Source organism: Phascolarctos cinereus, unplaced genomic scaffold, assembly GCF_003287225.1.
Source record: "Phascolarctos cinereus isolate Bilbo 61053 unplaced genomic scaffold, phaCin_HiC Scaffold_4;HRSCAF=312, whole genome shotgun sequence".
Classification (NCBI taxonomy): Eukaryota; Metazoa; Chordata; class Mammalia; order Diprotodontia; family Phascolarctidae; genus Phascolarctos; species Phascolarctos cinereus.
The window spans coordinates 664766888-664788732 of NW_027555847.1; the positions used below are offsets into that span (position 1 = coordinate 664766888).

The following is a 21845-nucleotide window of genomic DNA, read 5'->3' on the forward strand; positions in this document are numbered from 1 at the left end:
ACGTCACCTCCCGTTGGCCAATAGCAAGTGGTTGATCAGTCGAGTCGTTTACCCCCGCCGCTCCCGCCTTCAACCACCAGAGAACTCCATTTCCCGGCAACCCTTTGGGAGCAAAAGAGCGTCAAGGAGCCAATCAGAAGCTTGGATGGTGAACCACCTTCCGGGTTGGGCGGATTGAGGCAGAATTTTGTCGTTAGTTCGTTCTGTGAGTGGTCTGTAAGGCTCTCTCGGGGAGGAGAGCGGTAGGGGGCGCTGGGTGGCGCCCAGGGCCGCTGGAGTGCCCCCGGGAGATGGTTACCCTCTGCGTTGCAGAAGACCCTGGCGTACTCACTGTCGCTTTATTTCGTCTATGTCACAGGCGGGATCATGTAGTTGTGGACACAATCGTCCCAACCTCCCAAGGTGGGGGAGGGAACGGAGGTGGGCAAGGGCTGAGGTGGTGTGTGTGCGCACGCGCGAGAAAGACCTTTTAAGTGGGCTTAATTCAACTCATTTCACAGATGAGGAGATTGAGGTCCACAGAGGAGAAGTCAGGCAATTGGCATTTATTAAACGGCTACTGCATACCAGGGCCATGCTAAGCACTGGAGAGATAAAGAAAGGCAAAAGACAGTCCCCTGCCCTCAAGGAGCTCACAGTCTAGTGGGGCAGACAACGTGCAAGCAACTACGAACAAAGTATAGCCAGGATAAATGAGAGGTGATCCCAGAGGGATGCACTAGCATCAAGAATTGAGAAAGGCTTCTTCTAGGAGATGCGATTTTGGCTGGGGCTTGAAGGAGGCCAGGAAGTGGAGATGAGGAGGCAGAGCATTTGCAGGCATTGGAAACAGCCCGTGAAAATGCCCACAGCCCAGCCGTGGCTTACCAGGATAATACGTGGGCTATTAGTGTGATTACCCCCCAGCTTGTGCGACTGTTAAGTGGTTCAGTGGAAAGAGTAGGTCACTTGGAGTGAGAAAGACCCGAGTTCCCACCCTGCCTGTGATTTTACTAGCAGTGTGATCCTTGGCAAGTTGCTCAACTTTCAAATCCAGCCCATTTTCTACGCTGCTACTGCTTCCTCAAAGCTTTCGGACCCGGGGTATCAGATCAGACCATCATGCTCAGTTTGTGCCTGGGACAGAAGAACTGGATCTTAACCTCAATAATTCACTGAGACTCACCTTAAACTAGTCCCCTCTAGGCCTCAGTTTCCCCATTTTATATAAAGGGGATAGGACCGGCCAGGGTTTCTTGACTTTGAAATTTGATTTTTTAACAAAAATTTTGATAACTCAATATAGTTTGTTTTCTTTGCAATCTTATCCCTTTAAAAACATTCTGAGAAGGAGTTCATAGGTATCACCAGACTGCCAAAGGTGTGCAAGACACAAAAAAGGTAAAGAACCCCTGGGTTAATTCCAGTGGTTCTCTGTCACCCACAGGACTAAATGATAAAATCCCATTTAGTGTTCAAAGCACATTATATGGGAAATGGCATCAGGTGCTTCCCAGATTTATCAGATTACTCACTTCCGGGAAGTGAATCTGGGCAAAAGAAAGGGTTCCAAAAGGCCTATGGGGCACAAATGAATCACTGAGAATATCGCATTTCTTACTGTCTCAATGGGTAGAGGGAGAGAATTAGTAACTGAAAATTAAATTAGTAATACATACATGTGTAAGTCATTGTCTATAGGAGGTAATATTGATTGAGTCATTTGATTTTTTTTTTCTATTCAAAAACAACGTTTTTGGTTTTGTTTTTTTTTCTTTTTCCTATCAGGCACAAATGAATCACTGAGAATATAAATTCACTGAGCCAAAAATAGCTGACATTTATGCCACCCACCCTATGTGGTAGATTAGTATCATGGAGAGGAGGGCTAGACTTGGAGGGACACTGGTTGATCATGGGAAAATTACTTCATTTCTCTATGCCTTAGTTTCTTTGTGTGTAAAACAGATTATAAGATCTGCAGTACCCACCATACAGGGCTGTTTTTAAGGCTTAGATAAGATAATTTCTGTAATAATGCTTTGTAAACCTTAAGGTGGTATATATGTCAGCTATTTTTGGCTCAGCAGATTTATTCTCAGTGATTTCATTTGTACTTGATTGGGGGGTGGGGAAGGGAAACTTTTTTCTGGCCTTTTGAAACCTTTTCTTTTGCTCAAATTCACTTCCTGGAAGTGAGTAATCTGATAAATCTGGGAAGTACATGATGCTTTTTCCCACATCATGTGTTTGTGAGAATGGATTTTCTGCACATGTTGCTAAAATATAAAATCAGAAACAGGCTGGACGTGGAACCTGAGATTGAGGCTTTCATTATTTCAGCCAGACTCTGAAAGCTATAAAACAGCAATAGCTAGTTCATCAAGTGACTCAGAGATATACCTTCTATAAGTAATAAAAGCTTCACACATGTATGTATTATTTTATTTTATTCAGTTACAAATTCTCTACCTCCCTCTACCCCCTACCTCCATTGAGATACTAAGAAATATGATACCTATCATATATATGAAGTCATACAAAACATTTCTACATTAGCCCTGTTCTGTGTAAAAAACAAAAACAAAAAAACATGTGTTAATCTGAATTCTGAGTCCATCAGTTCTCTAGCTGGTGGTGCATAACATTTTTCATCATGAGTCCTTTGGCATTCTGATGGCTCATTGTATTGATCACAGTTACTAAGTCACAATTTTTATAATGTTGCTGTTATTATGTTCGTTGTTCTAGTCCTCATTTTTTTTGCATCAGTTCATATATATCTTCCAAAGGTATTTTGAAACCATCTCCTTCATCATTTCTTACAGAACAGTAATATTCCATTACATTCCTATATCATGGTGGGTTCAGTCATTCCCCAATTAATGTGGATCCCTTCAGTTACCAATTTTTTTTACTCTATAAAAAAAGTTGCTATGAATATTTTTGTACATAGGGGTTCCTTTCCTTTTTCTTTGATCTCCTTGGGGTATAGACCTAGTAGTAGTATTGCTGGGTCAATGGGTATGCAGTTTTACAGTCCTTAGGACATAGTTCCAAATTATTCTCCAGAATTGTTGGACTGCTTCATAGCTCCATCAACAATGCATTAGTGTACCTTTCCCCCCTCACATCTAGCATTTGTCATTTCCTTTTCTGTGATCTTAGCCAATCTGATGGGTGTGAGGTGGGCAGGTCAGAGGTTTTTTTTAATTTGTATTCTTCTAATTAGAGATTTAGAGCATTTTTAATTATGACTATTGAAAGCTTTGATTTCTTTGATTTCTTCCTCTGAAAACTGCCTGTTTATATCCTTTGACCAGTCAGTAATTGGAGAATGGCTCTTATTTCTATAAATTTGGCTCAGTTCTCTACATATTTAAGAAATCAGACCTTATCAGAGAAACTTGCTACAAAATTTCCCCCCAGTTTCCTGCTTTACTTATTATAATTTTGCCTGGGTTGGTCTTGTTTGTGCAAAAACTTTAAAATTTTATGTAATTATCCATTTTGTTCTCCCATGGACCTCGATAGCTCTTGTTTGGTCATGAATTTTTCCCATTTCTGTAGATCTGACAGGTAATCTCTTCTGTGCTCCCCTAATTTGCTTATGATATTACCTTTTATAGCTAAATCATGTACCCATTTTGAACTTATTTTGGTATTATATATTAGGTATCACAACATGAGATGTTGCTGTATGCCTGGTTTCTACCAGACTTCTTTTCAGTTTTTTTTAAACTTCTTTCCAGTTTTATAAGCAGTTTTTCTCAAATCTTGAGTTGTTGCCCTAAAAACTTGGATCTTTGGTTTATTAAACACTAGATTACTGTGCTCATTTCCTTCAGTATGTGGTGTATCTAATCTGATCCATTGATCAATCACTCTATTTTTTATCCAATATAAAATTTTTTAGATGATTACCACTCTGTAGTACAGTTTAAGATCTGGTACTGCTAGGCCCCTTCCTTTGCATTTTTTTTTCATTGATTCCCTTGATATTCTTGACCTTTTGTTCCTCTAGATAAATTTTGTTATTATTTTTTCTAGCTCTATAAAGTAATACTTTGGTGGTTTGATTAGATATGGTACTGAATAAGTAGATGAATTTAGGTGTCATTGTTCTTTCTATTATATTGGTTTGAACTATTTGTGGGCGATTAATATTTCTTCATTTATTTAGATCTGTCTTTATTTGTGTTAACTGTTTTATAATTGTGTTCACATAGTTCCCATGTGTCTTGGCAGGTAGACTCTCAAATATTTTATACCGTCTGCATTTATTTTAAATGCAATTTCTCTTTCTATTTCTTTCTGCTGTGTTTTGTTGTCGGTAAAATATAGATAGAAATGCTGATAATTTGTGTGGATTTATTTTGTATCCTGTAATTTTGCTAAAGTTATTAATAGTTTCAACTAGTTTTTAAAGTTGACTCTCTAGGATTCTCTGAAGTAAACTGTCATATCATATTCAGAAAATGATACAGTTTTGTTTTCTCACTACCTCCATTTATTCCTTCAATTTATTTTTTTTTTGTCTTATTGCTATAGTTAGCATTTCTGGCACAGTATTGAATAATAATGATGATAAATGGACATCCTTGCTTCACCCCTGATCTTATTAGGAAGGCTTCTAGTTTATCCCCATTACAGAAAATATTTGCTCTTGGTTTCAGACAGTTACTATTTATTTTGAGAAAAACTCCATTTATTCCTATGCTTTCTAGCATTTTTAAAAATAGGAATGGATGTTGTATTTTGTCAAAAGCTTTTTCTGCATCTGTTGAGATAATCATGATTTTTGTTTTGTTTTTTGTTGCTGATATGGGTCATTTAGGCTGAGCATTTTCCTAATGTTGATGTATTATTATTTTCAAATTAAATTACAAGCCTGTACCACCGAAAAGATGCTGTTGTAACTAAAGTACATATTAATTTTAAAACATTACTGAATCCACTGCAGTTTTTGTCATTTAAAAATAAATTAGTGAATAATAATATCATAATTACCATAATGTCATGGCATGAAAAATATTTTAACATTAAGAAAGGCTACTTGTGCTTAAAAAAAAAAAGCTGGGAAAGAGTGAAAAGAACATTAGCTTTTAAGCCATAGGATCTGGGTTCCAAATCCCAGATCTGCTGCTTACTACTGATGTAACCTTGGGTAAATCACTGACCTTCCCTGTGTCTCAGTGCCTCAATCTATAAAATGAGCAGGCCCGACTAGATGGCATCTAACAGCCTTCAAGCTGGTGATCTCTGTGGTCTATTCTAGCTCTGTTGTTTGGTGATTCTGACTTGCTAGCCAGATAGCCTTGGGGAAGTCACCAAACCTCTGAGCTCTAGCTTCTCCATCTATTAGACATGAATACTAATACTTGTCCTATCTACCTAATCAGTCAATCCACAAACATTTATTAAGTCTTCATTATATTCATGACAAGTGCTGGGGATACAAAGAAAATGCAAAAATAGTCTCTGTCCTTAAGGAACTTACATTCTAATGGAGGAAACAACATATGCATAAATAGGTAGAAACATGCAGAATAGAAGAGAGGCCAGTAGCAGCTGGAGAGGCAGGGAAGACTTCCTGCAAAAGGTGGCCAGACTGGAAAGAGCTTTAAATGTCAAATAGAGGCATTTATATTTAATCCTAGAGGTAATAGCTACTGAAATTAATATTGAGTAGAGGAGTGACATGGTTAGACCTATGCTTTAAGAAAACCACTTTGGCAGCTTCGTGGAGAATGGATTGGAGTCGGGAGACCATTTTAGTCTATGAGAGAAGTGAGGAGGGCTTGTACTGTGTTGAGTAGTGGCTGAGTCAATGGGGAATGGAAGACTCATAAGAGAGGTATTGTGGAAATAGAAACAAGGTTTGAGGACTGAATGGGTATATGGGGTTGTGAGGGTGTGGAGTAAAGAATGTAATTAATTGAGGTTGGGAAGCTGGTGGAAAGGATAGTGGTACCTTTACCAGTAATCTGGAAGTTAGAAGGCAGGTGGTGTGTGTGTGTGTGTGTGTGTGTGTGTGTGTGTGTGTGTGTGTGTGTGTGTGTTTTATGAGGAAGTTAATGAGTTCTGTGTGATGTATAAAAAGTTTGAGAGACATAATTTCTGAGTAATTATTTTATTAATTATGTGAGCATAGAATTGATAAAAAGGATCAGTGACACTCTCAAATGTTAAAGACCCACTCAATGTTTATGTTCCCTTGGAAGAATGGATGTTCCTAAGGGTAACAATGGACTCTGATTGGTCAATAGAGAGATAATGTATATTATAATGAAAGGTAGACCTGTGCTAATGAGGGGCTGGGGGACTTTGATCTTGTCCTTTAGTTCCAGATCACCTCCAGACTTGGGCAGTCTAGACAAAGGATTTACCCACCTTGCCTAAATCTGCCTGAGTGGAACACAGTGGGCCAGAATTCATCTTAGATTAAATTTTTTGTGAGACAACAACTCCACCTAGATAAGATTGTCTAAGTCGGGTAAATTTTTGGGAAAGGTCAGAGATCTCCCCAATAATTTGCTATTATCATTTCTCTCAGTTCTAAAGTCCCTCCTGTCTCTAACATTCTATGTTGTATGTTCTAAGGTCTCTTCTGGCTGAGATATTCTATGTTCTAAGGTCTCTCCCAGCTGACAAACTGTGGCTCTGTGACTCCACTTTTAGGTCAGGGCCCACTGCATTTTCTTTTCATCCCCTGTGTTCAATCTGAGAAAAGGACATTTGGATTAAAAAAAACACCCCCCCCAAAAAAAACAAAACAAAAAACCCCAAAAACCCTTTGATCTGGAATGAATTGCCTGGGGTTTCCTACTAATTGAGCTCAGCACAGTTTCGGAGATTGACTATTTGCGTGTCAAGTCACTTCAGTTACTAAGAAATGGTGTCCAAATGAATGTAGCCTTTGAAGTTAATGTCCTTTTCAGGACTCACCCTTCACAAGGTACCCCGTGTAGCCCCTGGGAGTACTGGATATGTAGCAATTGCTTCTCTATGATTGAATTAAAAGAACACTGGATTTGGAGGGAGAACATTTGGCTTCAGGTCTCAGCTCTGGCACTACTGGTAGTGTGACCTTGGGCAAGTCATTCACAGAACATCAGTTTCTTAAAGTGTGAGATGGGGATAATATTTGCCCTACCTGTCTCATACGGTTATAAGGATCAAATGATATGATAACAGACTGGGAGCTGAAAGGGACTTCTGAGGTCTTCTAGTTATTTTGCCTCATTTTGTGATAAAGGAGTCTGAAGCCCAAAGAATGTCTTCCCAGGAGTCACAGAGCGACAGAGCTGGGATTTGGAACGCAGGCCCTCAAACTCCCATTCCAACATGTTGGACCATGCTGTGTGCCTGATGTTTCTCAAGCACTCTGTAAACTGCAAAATGCTGTAGAAAAATAAGTATTGTTATTTCCTTGTTGATTGGTGACTTTCATATAGAGTTGGAAGGCCTTACAAAGTACTTGCCCTGCTTATGTAGTCTGGCAAAACTCTTGTTTCTTCTAGCCTTCTCTTTCTTTGTCTGCCTTTTCCTCACCTTTTCTCTGCCCCCTCCTCGCCCCCCCAATGGAAACTTCCATATTTGCAACATTCCAGGTTTCTAGTTTCCTGCTCCCTTTCTGTGACCTGGGAATGAGTGGAGAGGGGGAAATCAGCCAGGCCTGCCAGAAGATGACCTCTCCCATCTCCATAAAACATTTGATCTGTAAGTTGTCATGGCTCCTGCACTGAGGGAACAAAAAGCTGGCTTGAAGCTTAACATCAAAAAACTAAAAAACTAAAATCCTGGCCACTTGTCCCATTGTTTCCTGGCAAATAGAGGGAGAAGAAATGGAAGCAGTGTCAGATTTTATATTCTTCGGCTGCAACATCACTGCAGATGGTGACTGCAGCCATAAAATTAAAAGATGATTGCTCCTAGGAAGAAAAGGTATGGCAATTCTGGACAGCATACTAAAAAGTAGAGACATTACCTTGGGACAAAGGTCAATGTAGTCAAAGTTATGGTCTTTCCAGTAGTAATATATGGTTGTGAGATTTACACTATAAGGAAAACTGAGTGCCACAGACTATCTGATGTTTTTGAATTATGGTGCTGGAGAAGATTTCTGAGAGTTGCTTGGACATCTAGGAGACCAAATCAGTCAATACTTAAATTAGTTTAGGCTATTCACTGGAAGACCAAATACTAAAGCTGAAGTTTAAATACTTTGTTCACATAATGAGAAAACAGGGCTCATTGGATAAGACCCTGATGTTGGGGAAAATTGAAGGCAAAAGGAAAAGGGGACAGCAGAGGATGAAATGGATAAATAGTGTCATGGAAGCAATTACTATGAGTTTAGACAGACTTCAGGAGATAGTGGAGGACAGAAGAGCCTGGCATGACTGAACAACAATGAAATCAGTGCCTGACTCATATGTTAGTAAAAACCCTTCTCTGTTGTTCCAAATCCTCCCTTCTTTGTTCTAATAGAATATATATTCCTTGAGGATAGGAGTAGTCTCCCTTTTATTTCTATCCCCAGCATCTAGCACAGTTTCTGGAACATAAAAGGTGTTTAATAAGAGGTTGCTGGCCTATTGATTCTTTGTGGAAGAAGTAGCGTTTCTTGCCAAAGCCCACCCCCCTACTTATGTCCTTGAGCCCACGATCCTTCCTATCTTCCTTTGGACGCTTACCCCTCTATCACTCATCAATTGGTCAATCAATAAACATTTATTGTCTTCTAGGTACATTATTAAGTGCGCTGGGAACGTAAAGACAAAAATGAAACTTCCTGAGGATAGGTTATTTTTTGTTTGTATCTCCAGTTCTTGGCACATTATAGGTGCTTAGAGGCAGCTAGGTGGCGTGGTGGATAGAGCACTGGCCCTGGATTCAGGAGGACCTGAGTTCAAATCCAGCCTTAGACACGTAACACTAGCTGTGTGACCCTGGGCAAGTCACTTAACCCCCCTTGCCCAAAAAAGCCCCCCAAAACCCAACAACATTGTAGGTGCTTAATAAATATTTTTTGAATGAATGAATCTCATTTGATTCTATAGATATTACAAGGATTATTGTTCCCATTTAAATATGAGATGTCTGAGCTCAGAGAGTTCTGAGCTCAGAGAGGTTAAGAGGTTTATCTATGGTTGTGCAGCTAGTAATGGCTAACATTTCTCCATCTTTTCCACAAGAATACCTCAAGAGAGTTTGTTAAATGCTTTCCTAAAATGGAAGTAAATTCCCCTGATCTTTCTGCCTAGTAGTCTTGTCGAAAAAAAAAAAAAGGTTAGATGGACATGCTCTTCATTGTCCCATGCTGGCTCTTGGTGATCGCTGCTTTCTTTTCTATATGCTCACTAGCCATCCTTTTAATAGTACTTTCCAGAATTTTTCCAGGAATCAAAATCAGGCTCAGTGGCCTATAATTCTGTGACTCTAATCTCTTGTCTTGTTTGCAAATCAGGTCATTTTCCCTTCTCCAAGTCGTCTGTATTGCTCCTCTTTTCCCTGATAATTCCAAGGTTACCGACAATGGCTTAGTCATCATTTCCACCAGTTACTTTGGTATCTGCCAGTTTTTTTTTTTTTAGCAGCAGGTTCTTTGGATGTACTGAGATGAGTGAACACCTGTGAATGAAAGTATAAATATTTATATTTATCCACACACTTGTGCATTCACACATATGTTATATACAATAATATGTATAGTGTATATAATTCACACATGTTATATACCATGATATATACAAAGTGTATAATTGTATACATAATATATACAATGTGTATTATATACACATTCCATGCATATGTGTATGAAAATATGTATGTATGTATAAATAGGTAGGTAGATAGATTCATTTATTCCTCTGGCTTTAGGACTGGCATGAACAGTTGGGGAGGAGGTTATCACAGACAACTAGTTCCCAGATGCAAACAAGGAGTGGGGGTAGGGAAGAAACTTGGCCATTTTCTCTTTTTGATACTGCAGGCTCGTTGCTATGGGGACCAGATGCAGCCAATACTTTTCTTTGAAGGGCCCATTAAGTACTACTAAATAATAATGGACTGTCTGTGGCAGAACAGGCAAGTGGCAAGAATGCATGCCATCCTTTAATAAGGGCATTTTGGTTTAAGTGCCCTGACCTAACATTACTCAGCATTCTTAATTGCCCTCCACTGCCCTCATGCTCAGAGTTGACTGTGCTGTATCCCAGGGGTTAAGCAACCAGTGTCAATCAGCATTTTCCCAGCAGAAACCAGGAGTCTACTGATAACAGGACTCAGTCCTCCTTTGCTCTCTGCATCCTGTCCTCCCCTACCCCGCAAGTATGCTGAAAAAAGCAAATTGGACTTCAGAATTCAGAGACTGCAGTGTTAATCCCAACTCTGCATAGCCGAGACTCATTGTGTGGCTCCCTTGGCCTTTGGTTTCCTTCTCTGTAGAAGAGTTTGGGCTTAGTGTTCTCCAGAGCTCCTTCCAAGTCTAACATTCTATTATTTGTTTGGATGGAAAGGTCCCAGAAGTTGGCCATGGGGATCCAGCCCAGGGTCCCTTTGAGAGAGGGCTAAAAAAAGCCCAGCTGGATGTAGGCATAAGAGTTAGAGCTAGAAAACATGGGTTTTGAGACCTGCCTCAGCCAATAACTAATTGGGCAGCCACTGGCAAGTGCTCTCTTTGTCTCCATTTCATCTATAAAATAAGGGAGGGGTTGTACTAAATGACCTTTAAGGTTCTTTCCAAAGCTAAAAATCTATGAATCTATGATGCAGGACTTGGTATGGATTAAGAATCAACAATTGAAATAGGGTTGGCTGTGTCTTTCTGCATTTTATTAGCTATAGTCCTAGACAGCAGCCTTCTGAGAAGCAAAAATGGGCATCGATGAATGCTGTGATCCTTCTTACAACTGGCCACTGGTAAATTACAGGAGCCACTTCCGTTTCATTTGCCACGCTCATTCCCTCTACTGGACCTCCCCAGACCTAGTTACCATGGGTTCCTGGAGTCTGACTGCCTCCAGCAAGCATTTGTTGTCCATCCCAGCCCACAGTGATGTTGGCCTCCTGAGTTCCTGCAGCACTCACTACCTTGGGCAAGGACTTAATCATGTAGGGCCTTGTGACATTTCTCATAGTGTTGTCTTATCTTAGGTTTTGGTTTTGTTTTCTACTTTTCACTTGTGTGTTAAGGTTCAAACTATTATGCTGGATATCTCTGTCTCCCCCTGCCCCTACTCCCCACCCCACTTATCTGATGCCTCCATTTTCAGCCTTACTCCATACTTGAAGCAACCAGGTGACACAGTGCATAGAACACTTGGCTTGAAGTCAGGAAGATCTGAGTTCAAATTTGAGTTCAAATCTAGGATGCTAGACAATTCCTAATTATGTGGCCCTGTGAGACACCTCTCTGTGCCTCAGTTTTCTCATCTGTAAAATAAATGGGTTGGCCTTCTGAGGTAAATTCCCTTCCAGCTCTAAATTTATGCTCCTATTCTCCCTTCCCTGCCCTCTGTCCTCCAAATTGGACAACTCTCTGCCCTTACAACATGTCTTGAGCTGCCCATCCTCTCCTGCTTTTCCTAATCTCTGGAATACCCTCCTTCCAATTCTTTGCCTGTTGAATTCCTGCCCATCCTTTAAAAGCCCAACTCAGATGTCACCCCTTTATGAAGCCATCCCTGACCTCCCTGTCAGTAATGACCTGACCCCTCAAATCTCACATAGTGCTTTAATTTGTAACTCTTAATGGACTTAGCATCTAATATTGGATGTTGGTGCAGGGCTGTGCACACAGTAAGCCATTAATATTTATTCTGATGTATATTTTGTCTTGGGCAGTTCAATGCTGCAGTGGTTAGAGCACCAGACCTGAAGTCAGGAAGACCTGAGTTCAAATCTGGCTTCAGACTCTAGCTGTGTGACCCTGGGCAAGTCCCTTAACTCTATTTGCCTCAGTTTCTTCATCTGTAAAATGAGTTGGAAAAGGAAATGACAAATTACTCCATTATCTTTGGCAAGAAGACCCCAAATGGAGTCACAGAGAGTTGGACAAGACTGAAACAACATCTCTTGTCTTCCCAATTATATTTTTAGTTCTTTATATACGTCTATGTATTTTCCTCAGGCTCCAGAACAAGGCCTTGTGCTTAGTGGACATCAGCAAACATACCCATTGTAGGTAGGGGAGCTACAACTTATTATATCATCTTCTCTTGCACCAAGGCACATATTGGGTAAATGAGTAGCACACAGAGATGCATGTCTTCTGTTTGTGTTCACGCATGTTCACCAAAAACTGATGCAAACACAGGTAAGCGCTCATCTCCCCCGCTTTGAGGAATCCTGCAATCCTTCCACTAACAGGAAGGAACACTGAATTAGGGAGGGGTCAGAACACCTGGGTTCTAGTCCTAGGCCTCATTTTTACTTATCTATAAAGAAAGAAGATTGGACTAAAGGATAATCTAGCTCTGACACTATTCTAAGATCCCTTCCCCAATTCTGACATTCTATGTTGTATAGTCTAAATTCTGACCTTCTATGTTCCAAGGTCCTTCTAGTTCTGATGTTCTATGTTCTTGTGTCCCTCATGGTTCTAACATTTAGTGTTCTCCATTTTATAGGCTCAGACACTACTTTTTTGGTGAGGCAATTGGGGTTAAGTGACTTGCCCAGAGTCACACAGCTAGTAAGTGTTATGTGTCTAAGGCTGCATTTGAACTCAGGTCTTCCTGACTCCAGGGCTGATACTCTATCCACTGTGCCACCTAGCTGCCCCAGGTTCAGATACTTTTAAGCCCTCATTTAGATCTATCATTCTATGTCTTATTGTATTTTAGAGACTGGTATTCCCTACCTCACCCAGTATGGAAGTACAATAGGCTACTCATAGGCCTGGCCCCACTGCTGATCAAGCATGAAGCTGTGACCAGCTCTGTTTTCAGCCTGGGCCAACACCTTTGGACTCTTGGTGGCTCGCCGATCCTGGAGCCTTGTGATCTTGGTGCCAGACAGTGCAGACACCTAATTGGCTATAGTCTTACTGCAGCTCAGACCTCCCAAATTCAACCAGCTTCAGCCTTCCCAGCAGGGATTATGTGTGGGGCACTGCACCCAGCCTATGATTCATTTTAAAGGGGCATTCATAGCTACTAGTCTGATACAATGAGGGTCATTGAGGATGATATCATAGGTCATTTAAGTTTCCCTGAGGCTTCCTTACTATCCCAGGAGGACAATTCTAAAAATACTCTAATCGCTTACTTCATGCTATCAATCCAGGGGTCAATCTCAAGATCTCACTCACTCCCTCTAGGGAACTTTAACCATGTTTTTTTTATTAAGGTGTCTGATGATAGCATTTTCTCTGCTTGTTAACAAGCTACCAGGGCTTTGGTTACCTGGGAAGAGGGTTTCAATCTGTCTGGAGCAGACATGAGAGCTAGAGGGTAGCACTAAATAATGTTGAATCAATGCACCTTAATTTTTATTAGGAAGGAGTTTGGCAGTCTCCTGTCCATCACAGGCAGCCTGAGTTTTCACAGATCTAATTTATTCCTGACTATAACATTGGTCATCCAGGATGTGAAAAGGAGAAAATGGAGAGAGGAGAGGGGTAGCTAAAGAGGAGGTGGGAGTTAATGCCGAAGTGTAGATTTATGCTAAAAGAATCAGATCTCCAAGACAATATAATAAAAATGACAATTCTACCTAAATTAATTTGCTTATTCAGTACCATGTCAGTCAAACTACCAACAAATTATTTTATGGACCTAGAAAAAAATGACGAAATTCATCTGAAAGAACAAAAGGTCAAGATTATTGAGAGAATTAATGGAAAAAAATGTGAAGGAAGGTGACCTAGCCATACCACACCTCAAATTGCTACAAAGCAATAATCATTAAAACATTCTGGTACTGGCTAAGAAATAGAGTGGTGAATCAGTGGAATAGATTAAGTACATAATACACAATAGTAAATGACCATGGTAATCTAGTGTTTGATAAACCCAAAGATCTAAGCTTTCCAGACAAGAACTTACTATTTGACAAAAACTGCTGGGAAAAATGGGAAGCAGTTTGTCAGAAACTAGATATAGGCAAACATCTCTCACCATCTACCAAGATAAGGTCAAAATGGGTACATGATTTAGACATAAAGGGTGATACCACAAGCAAACTAGGAGAGCATGGCACAGTTTATCTGTTAGATCTAAGGAGGAGGGAAGAATTTTGACCAAACAACAGATAGCATTATGGGATGTAAAACGGATAATTTTGATTTCATTAAATTTAGTGGATAGAGCACTGGGCCTGGAGTTAGGAAGACTTGGCTTCTTAAGTTCAAATCTGGCCTCAGATGCTAGTTGTGTGGGTAAGTCACCTAACCCTGTTTGCCTCACTTCCTGATCTGTAAAATGAACTGGAGAAGGAAATGGCAAACCACTCTAGTATCTTTACCAAGAAAACCCCAAGTGGGGTCATGAAGAATCAGACGCAACTGAAATGACTGAACAGTAACGACAAAAAAAAAGTTTTTACACAAACAAAATTAATGCAGCCAAGATTAGAAGGAAAACACAAAACGGGGGGGGGGAAGAGTGTTTTTTTGTTCATTTTTTTTTTACAGCAAGTTTCTCTGATAAAGGTCTCATTTCTTAAATATGTAGAGAACTGAATCAAATGGTCAAAGGATATGAACAGGCAGTTTTCAAACAAATCAAAACTCTCTATAGTCATATGGAAAAATACTCAAAATCACTATTGATTAAAGAAATGTAAATTAAAACAGTTCTAAGGTACCACTTTATACCCATCAGATTGGCTAATATGACAAAAAAGGAAAACAAAAATGTTGGAGGAGATGTAGGAAAATTGGGACACATACACTATTAATGGATTTGCGAACTGATCCAACCATTCTGGAAAGCAATTTGGAACTATGCTCAAAGGGTTATAAAACTGTGCATACCTTTTTACCCAGCAATACCACCACTAGGTCTGTATCCCAAAGAGATTATTAAAAAAAGGAAAAGGACCTATTTAGAAAAATATTTATAGTAGCTCTTTATTGTGGTGGCAAAGAGTTGGAAATTGAGAGGATGCCTATCAGTTGGAGAATGGCTGAACAAGTTGTGGTTTATGATTGGGATGGAGTACTATTGTGCTATGAAATGATGAGCAGGATGCTTTCAGAAAAACCTGGAAAGACTTAGATGAACTGATGCAAAGTAAAATGAACAGAACCAGGAGAACATTGTACACAGTCACAGCAGTATTGCATGATGATCAACTGTGAATGCTATTCTCAGCAATGCAATGATTTAAGACAATTCCAAGGGACTCATGATGAAAAGTGCTTATCTACCTCCAGAGAAAGAACTAGTGGAGTTTGAATGCAGATAGAAGCAAACTTTTTTAAACTTTATTTTTCTTGGGGTGTGTGTGTATTTTGGAGGGGTCTGTTTTCTTTCTCAACATGACTAATATAGAAATATGTCTTGCATGACTACACACATATAACCTATATCAAATTACTTACCTTGTCAAACAGAGAGGGAAGGAGAGAAATTTGGAAATCAAAATTTTTAAAAATGTTAAAAATTGTTTTTACATGTAATTGGAAAAAAAAGAAAGATAACCATTTTTTAAAATTTCATACACACACACAAAGAATCAAGTCTCCTCATAGTACCAGGGGATCCCAGAGTTGGAAGGGATCCCCAGAGGTCTCCTAACCTTCACCTAAAACACAAATTCCCTCTGCATTCCCTAGCCTCTGCTTGAATACCTCCTTTGACAGAGTCATTCCTTCCTAGGTAGTATTCCATTCTATTATCAGGGACTTCTCCCTTATATTGTTAATTGAACCAAATCTTTTCTTGTTCCTTCTTCACCTCTCCTACCCTCCCCCCCCATCCCTGCCCAGTAATGAGCACAGGACTATGCAAAAAACAGTGCATATAGATTGGTCAGTTGAGAATTCTGTTATGACACTTTCCTTGATCCTTAGGAATTAATAATAATAATAATGGCTGGCATTTATATGTATAGCACTTTAACGTTTGCATAATGCTTTATAAGGTATCTCATTTGGTTCTCACAAGAACTCTATTATGCTATTATTATCCCCGTTTTACAGATAAGGAAACTGAAGCCGAGAAGGATTAAGTGACTTATCCAGGATCACACTGCTAGTGAGTGTCTGAGGCAGAATTTGAACTCAGGTCTTCCTGACTCCAAGACCTGAGTCTATCCCCTGCGCTACCTAGCTCTAAAACTTCAAAGACTTTTTCTTGGAGATAATGGGTGTGGTAGCAAGAACACAGATCTAGGAGTCAGAATTAGGCCCTAGTTCTTCCTCTAACCACCTACGTGGCTTTGCAGAAGTAACTTCACTTCTCTTTCTCTGTTTCCTCCTCTGTGAGAGAAGGCCATCAGACTAGATGATGCTTCTAGTGCTAAAGTTTTATAGATGCATCATTGGGAATTAAAGCCAACCTAGACTATAATTTTAAGCCATCCTTCAATTTTGGGAAGTCTGCTAATTTCATATATAAGTTACTTTGAGACTTTGGGGAAAAACAGTGATGAAACTGTGTCCTTGGGGTATGTGATTTCAAACTATATTGATTCAACAATTATCTGTTGAGTTCTTCATCACATTGAAGGCTTTGCCAGCCAAGTATGAACTCTGGGTTCTACTAAATTGGGATTATGAACCCAGTATTGGATTATCATGAGGACCAAAACCCTTTGACATCATTTTCCATTCTCTCATATTTTGCTCCATCCTTTCCTGTGAAGAGTTGGCCATTCTTATCAAGACCAACCTTTCAACTTTGCGCTCTTCATCTCATCCTTTCTATCTCGTCTGGGAGCTTGTCCCTTCAGTCATCCCTAAGTTGCTAGTTCCTTCCCTGCTTTCTATTACCACACATATCCTTAAGAAAAATTACTCTTTATTCTATCATTTGCTCAAGATCTTGTCCTCTAAGGTTCACCTTTTGCAGTGAAGCTCCTAGGAAAAGCCATTTATATTCAATGCCTTCACTGCCTCTTCTCCCACTTACTGCTCTCCCTTTGCATTCCAGATTTGGATCTGAGTGAGCAACTGCAACTGCTTTCTCCAAAAAGACCAGAGACCTCTTAACTGCTAACTCTCATGGCCTTTTGGTAGTCCTCATCCTCTTTGATCTCTCTGCAACACCTGGTACTGTTGATCATTCCTCTTCCTGTATAGCTTCTCCTCCTTGGGTTTTGTGATATGACTGTCTCCTGATTCGCCTTCTACCTGTCTTAATGCACCTTTCTCAGTCTCCTCTCTTGGGTCATCATCTATATCTCAAACCTTAACCATGGGTGTCTTTCCAGGCTCTCACCTGTGTCCTTTTTTCTTCTCCCTCTGTACCCCCTTTCTTAGTAATCTCATCATTTTCAAGGGGGCCAGTTATTTTTTTGCAGATGACTCTCAGATCTATATCTGCAGCCATGGTTTCTTTCCTGAGCTCCAATCCTGTATCGCCAATTGCCTAGTAGACATTTTCAATTGTATGTCCTTTAGGCATTTAAAAACCAACATTTCCAAAATGGATTTATGGGCATCTCTGTTTCTATTCTCGTTCCTATATTGTACTTAATTTCTATGCTATTTAGCTTGGTAGATATATTAGCTTCACCTTCATTTTTGGTTTAAATCTTTTTTTTTTAAATGGTTGTAAAGTTGCAAGTCTCTAGACCAATACATTCTTGGCGGCCTTTGTTAGGTGTACTCCGTCTCTGGTCAGGAGCCTGTCATTCTAGTTTTACCTGGGGCCCAGAAATATCAACCCCATTCTCAGTACCACCTTCTTAACCAGATGCTCCTTTCCCAAATCTACCTTTTTTCTTCACTCGTCAGTAACGATAAAACAAACCACATATCCTCTAAGGGTTTTCCGTTTCTTGCCGAAGACTTAGTGACCTTTAGCTGTGCTTTCTACATTCTTTCTAGCAGTATCATTTACACTCACATGAATCATCAGAAGTGGGTAACAATCATTTGGTTTGAGAAGTCTTGGAAAGCTCTCTGTACATACAGGGACACATGTCATGCCCTAGGAAAACAGCAGACCTTTCTGTTATTATTATCAGGTCAACAAATGGCTATCCCAATCCCCTTCAGTGGTGGGGGGGTCACCATCCACTACTACTGATACCTCCTTTCTCCAATCCCTTCTGGATGATTTCTCACCAGGCACCTTTGGGTCTGTGACATTTAAAAAAGTTTGAGAGACATAATTTCTGGGTAATTAATCATTTTATTAATCATACTAGCATATAATTAATAAAATGGGTCAGTGACACTCTAATGCTGAAGACTCCTCACAGAACCCACTCAGCATTTAAATGTTCTTAGAAGAGTGGGTGTTTCTGAGGGTGGAAATCTACTCTGATTGGTTAACAAGTAATGAGAAGAATGAATATTATAATGAGAGGTAGACCTGTTCTAATGAGGGGCTGGGGGATGTGACTTTAATTATGTCATTTCCTTCTAGATCACCCCCAGCCTTAAACAATCTAATCAAATAATTTATCCCTACCCAAACCTGAGCAGAAAAAGAGGGGCAGGAATTCACATAGATAAGGTGGTGTAGGTGAGGTAAATCTTTGACAGAGGCCAGTAATGTCCTTGTAAGGCTGGGCTTTGAACAAGGAAATAGGTCAGGAAAAAAGCCTGGCTCTCCCCCATAATTGGTTATTAATAATTATTTCTCTCAGGTCCATATCGTTAGTCATAGGATCACAAGAGCATAGATTTAGAGCTGGAAGGGTCTCAGTGGTCATCTAGTTCATCCCCCTTATTTTTAGTCCTAGCTAAAGGATCTGCTTCCTCCTGGGACAGAGTCTTGTATCTATTTCAGTGATTCAAGGGTTCACTGATCCTTTTTCTCCTTCTCTACTCTTTTATGTCCTGCCATCCCTCAATCTACTAACTCATGAAATCTTTTTTCTTCTTTGTTTTCAAATTGGAGTCCTTCCATTTTTAAATGGTTCATTTCATGTTCCCTGGTAACCTGAAAAGTGAGAAGGATCTCAATGCCCTTTACCTAAAATCAACCTGCAGGTTGATTATAGGTAGCTAATACTGGGCCTTGGCAGACATACAACCACCACACACCACATAGGTCAGTGCAAAAGCCTCCCCCACTCCCCATTCTTGCTGGAATCAATGGCTTCAGCCCTTAGTCATTGTTGCCAGTAGCTGTCCAAGAGAGCTACAATGGTAGTTAGTGGGAACCTTGAATTCTGGCATTCTCCTGTCTCTTCATCTTGTCAGCTCTTTGCCAACCACAATAAACTTCCTTTGTCTTACTAACTTTTTACCTAGCTTACCAAGTTGTCTTATCTTGTATTATTTATCCTGCCTTACCAACTCCCTCCTCGAGTCCTTTTCCTCCTCTTCAAATCCTGCTGAAGTCCTTTCTGATTCACTTCTCTTTCACCTCACTCCCTTACTGTCTCGTTCACTTAAATTACTTCTCCTGTTTCTCCTTAGCTCCTTCTCCTGTGCCTTCTCCTCCTCTTCCTTCTCTTTATTCTCAGGTCCTTTCATTCTAGTCCCCTTTTCAGCTGAAGCCCTGCTTTTTTCTTTCAAATCCTAAAATCCTCCCGTATTCCCCTACCCCACATATAAGCTTTGCCCTTTCATAATTCCAATCCAAATCTCCTTCACAATAACTTTTCCTTCTTCAGCTACATCCTTCTCCTATACAGTGACCAACTTGGCTTAAAAGGACATGGACCAGCTGAAGCACATTTAAAGGAAGGTGACCATGATGGTGAGACAAAGGAAAGGAAGTCTGACCCAATATGGGCCTTCAAAGAAATCAAAGAAGAAAAGGACCTATATGTACAAAAATACTTATGGCAGCTTTTTTTGTAGTAGTCAGAGATTGGAAATGAAATAGGTAGTCCACTGGAGAATGGCTTAACAAATTATAATATGTGAATATAATAGAGTATTATTATTTCATAAGAAATTACAAAATGGGTGTTTTCAGAGAAAATGGAAGGCTGCAATGAACTGATGCAGAACAAAGTGAGCAAAATTATGAGAACAATTTATACAACAATTACATTTTAGAGAAAAACTTTGAAAGACTTTAGAATTCTGATCAATGCAAAACCACTAGCTGACAAGACTGAAGGTGAAACATGACACTCTCCTCTTGCCAGAGAAGTGATTAATTTGAAGCTTTTTCATCCCTCCTCAAACCTCTCATTGTTTCCCCTTCCCTGACTCTCTCAGCAGAGAACCTGTCTCATGTTTTACAGAAAAAATTGAGGTTGTTTGCTATGAACTCCCTTATCTTCCCCCTTTCTCAATCTTCCCCCTTTCTCATCTCCTTTCACTTAGGTGCCTTTGGCCACACTCTCCTTCACCTCTGTCTCACGTGATGAACTGCACTTACCCTTACCAAAGGGAACCCCTCTACTTGTTCAAGTGATTCTATATCAGTCTTTCTCCTCCAACAGACTCCCCTCTGTCATCCCCATTCTTTCACTTATTTTCAATCTCTCCCTCACTAGTGGCATTTCCTGCTGCCTACAAACATGCCCATGTCTCCCTTATCTTGAAAAAAAACCCTCACTTGATCCTTTCATCTGTCCTATCATCCTATTTCTCTTCTGCCTTTTGTAGCTAAACTCCTCAAAAAGCCATCTACAATAGGTACCTCTACTTTCTTTTCTCTCATGCCCTTCTTAACCCCTTACAATCTGGCTTCTGTACTTATCATTCCACTCAAACTGTTCTCTCCAAAGTTACTGATGGCCTTTGAGTTGCCAAATCCAAAGGGCTTTTCTCAATCCTCATTCTCCTTGAGCTTTCTGCATCCTTTGGCACTGTTGATTACTTCTCCTTGATACTCAAAATCAATAAACTATAGTGGCTTCCAATTGTTTTTTTTTTAAATGGGGGAGGCAGTAGAAGGGACAGATTAAAAAAAAGTAGTAAATTCCCCCATGTTAGAGATCTTTTAAGTGGAATCTAGATGAGCATTTCTCAGGAATATTGTTAGGGTCATCCTTGCCCCCTTACTTTCTCTCATTGCACATATCCAAACAATAACTGAATCTTTTCGCTTTTACCTCCACCACATCTCTCACATCCACCCCCTTCTCTTCATTCACATACCATCATCTTGTCCAGGTCCTTTGGCCTGTACTATTGCCATTGACTTCTACCTTAGTCCCTCCTCATTCTAATCCATCCTCCATTCAGATACTCATGTGATTTTCCTAAAGCACAGGTCCCACAGTATTAGTTCCCTGTTCAATAAATTCAGTTGCTCCCTGTTATCTCTAGGCTCATATGTAAACTATTGTTTTTGTCACCTAAAGCAACCTGATTTTAGTATGCCTTTCTGCATTCATTACACATTCCTCCCCTTCCTGCCCTCTGTGATTCAGCCAAACTGGACTACGTTGTTCCTTACTCATAACCTCACATCTCATGTCTCCATGCCTCTGCACAGTGTCCCCCACATGTAGAATGCATGTCCTCATCATTTCTATCTCCTTCAAAGCTCAGGTCAAGTACCTCTTACATAAGGCCTTTCCTAACCTCCATCTATAAGTGTTGACCCCCTCGTCGAATAGATAATGTATTTTATTTGTAAAAGAAGAGAAGACGTTGAAGAGGGTAGGAGAAGCAAGAAAAAGCAGCAATATGAAAACCCAGAGAAGAGGGAGTAGCCAGGAAAGGTGTGACCGAAGGCTATGAAGAGGTCAAGAAGGATGAGGATTGAGAAAAGGCCATCAGATTTGGCAGTTAAGAGATTATGGGTCATTTAGGAGAAAACAGCTTCAAA

The 21845-nt window shown here is 40.0% G+C and overlaps 1 long non-coding RNA gene across 1 annotated transcript in view; it reads left to right on the plus strand.

Moving 5' to 3' along the window:
* Nucleotides 1–14: 14 nt before the first annotated feature.
* The window catches only part of LOC144457086 (uncharacterized), a 50271-nt gene continuing 28440 nt past the window's right edge, over nt 15–21845 (plus strand). Inside the window, exon 1 of the long non-coding RNA XR_013486414.1 lies at nt 15–402. This is a non-coding gene — a long non-coding RNA (uncharacterized LOC144457086). The remainder of the gene's footprint in view (nt 403–21845) is intronic.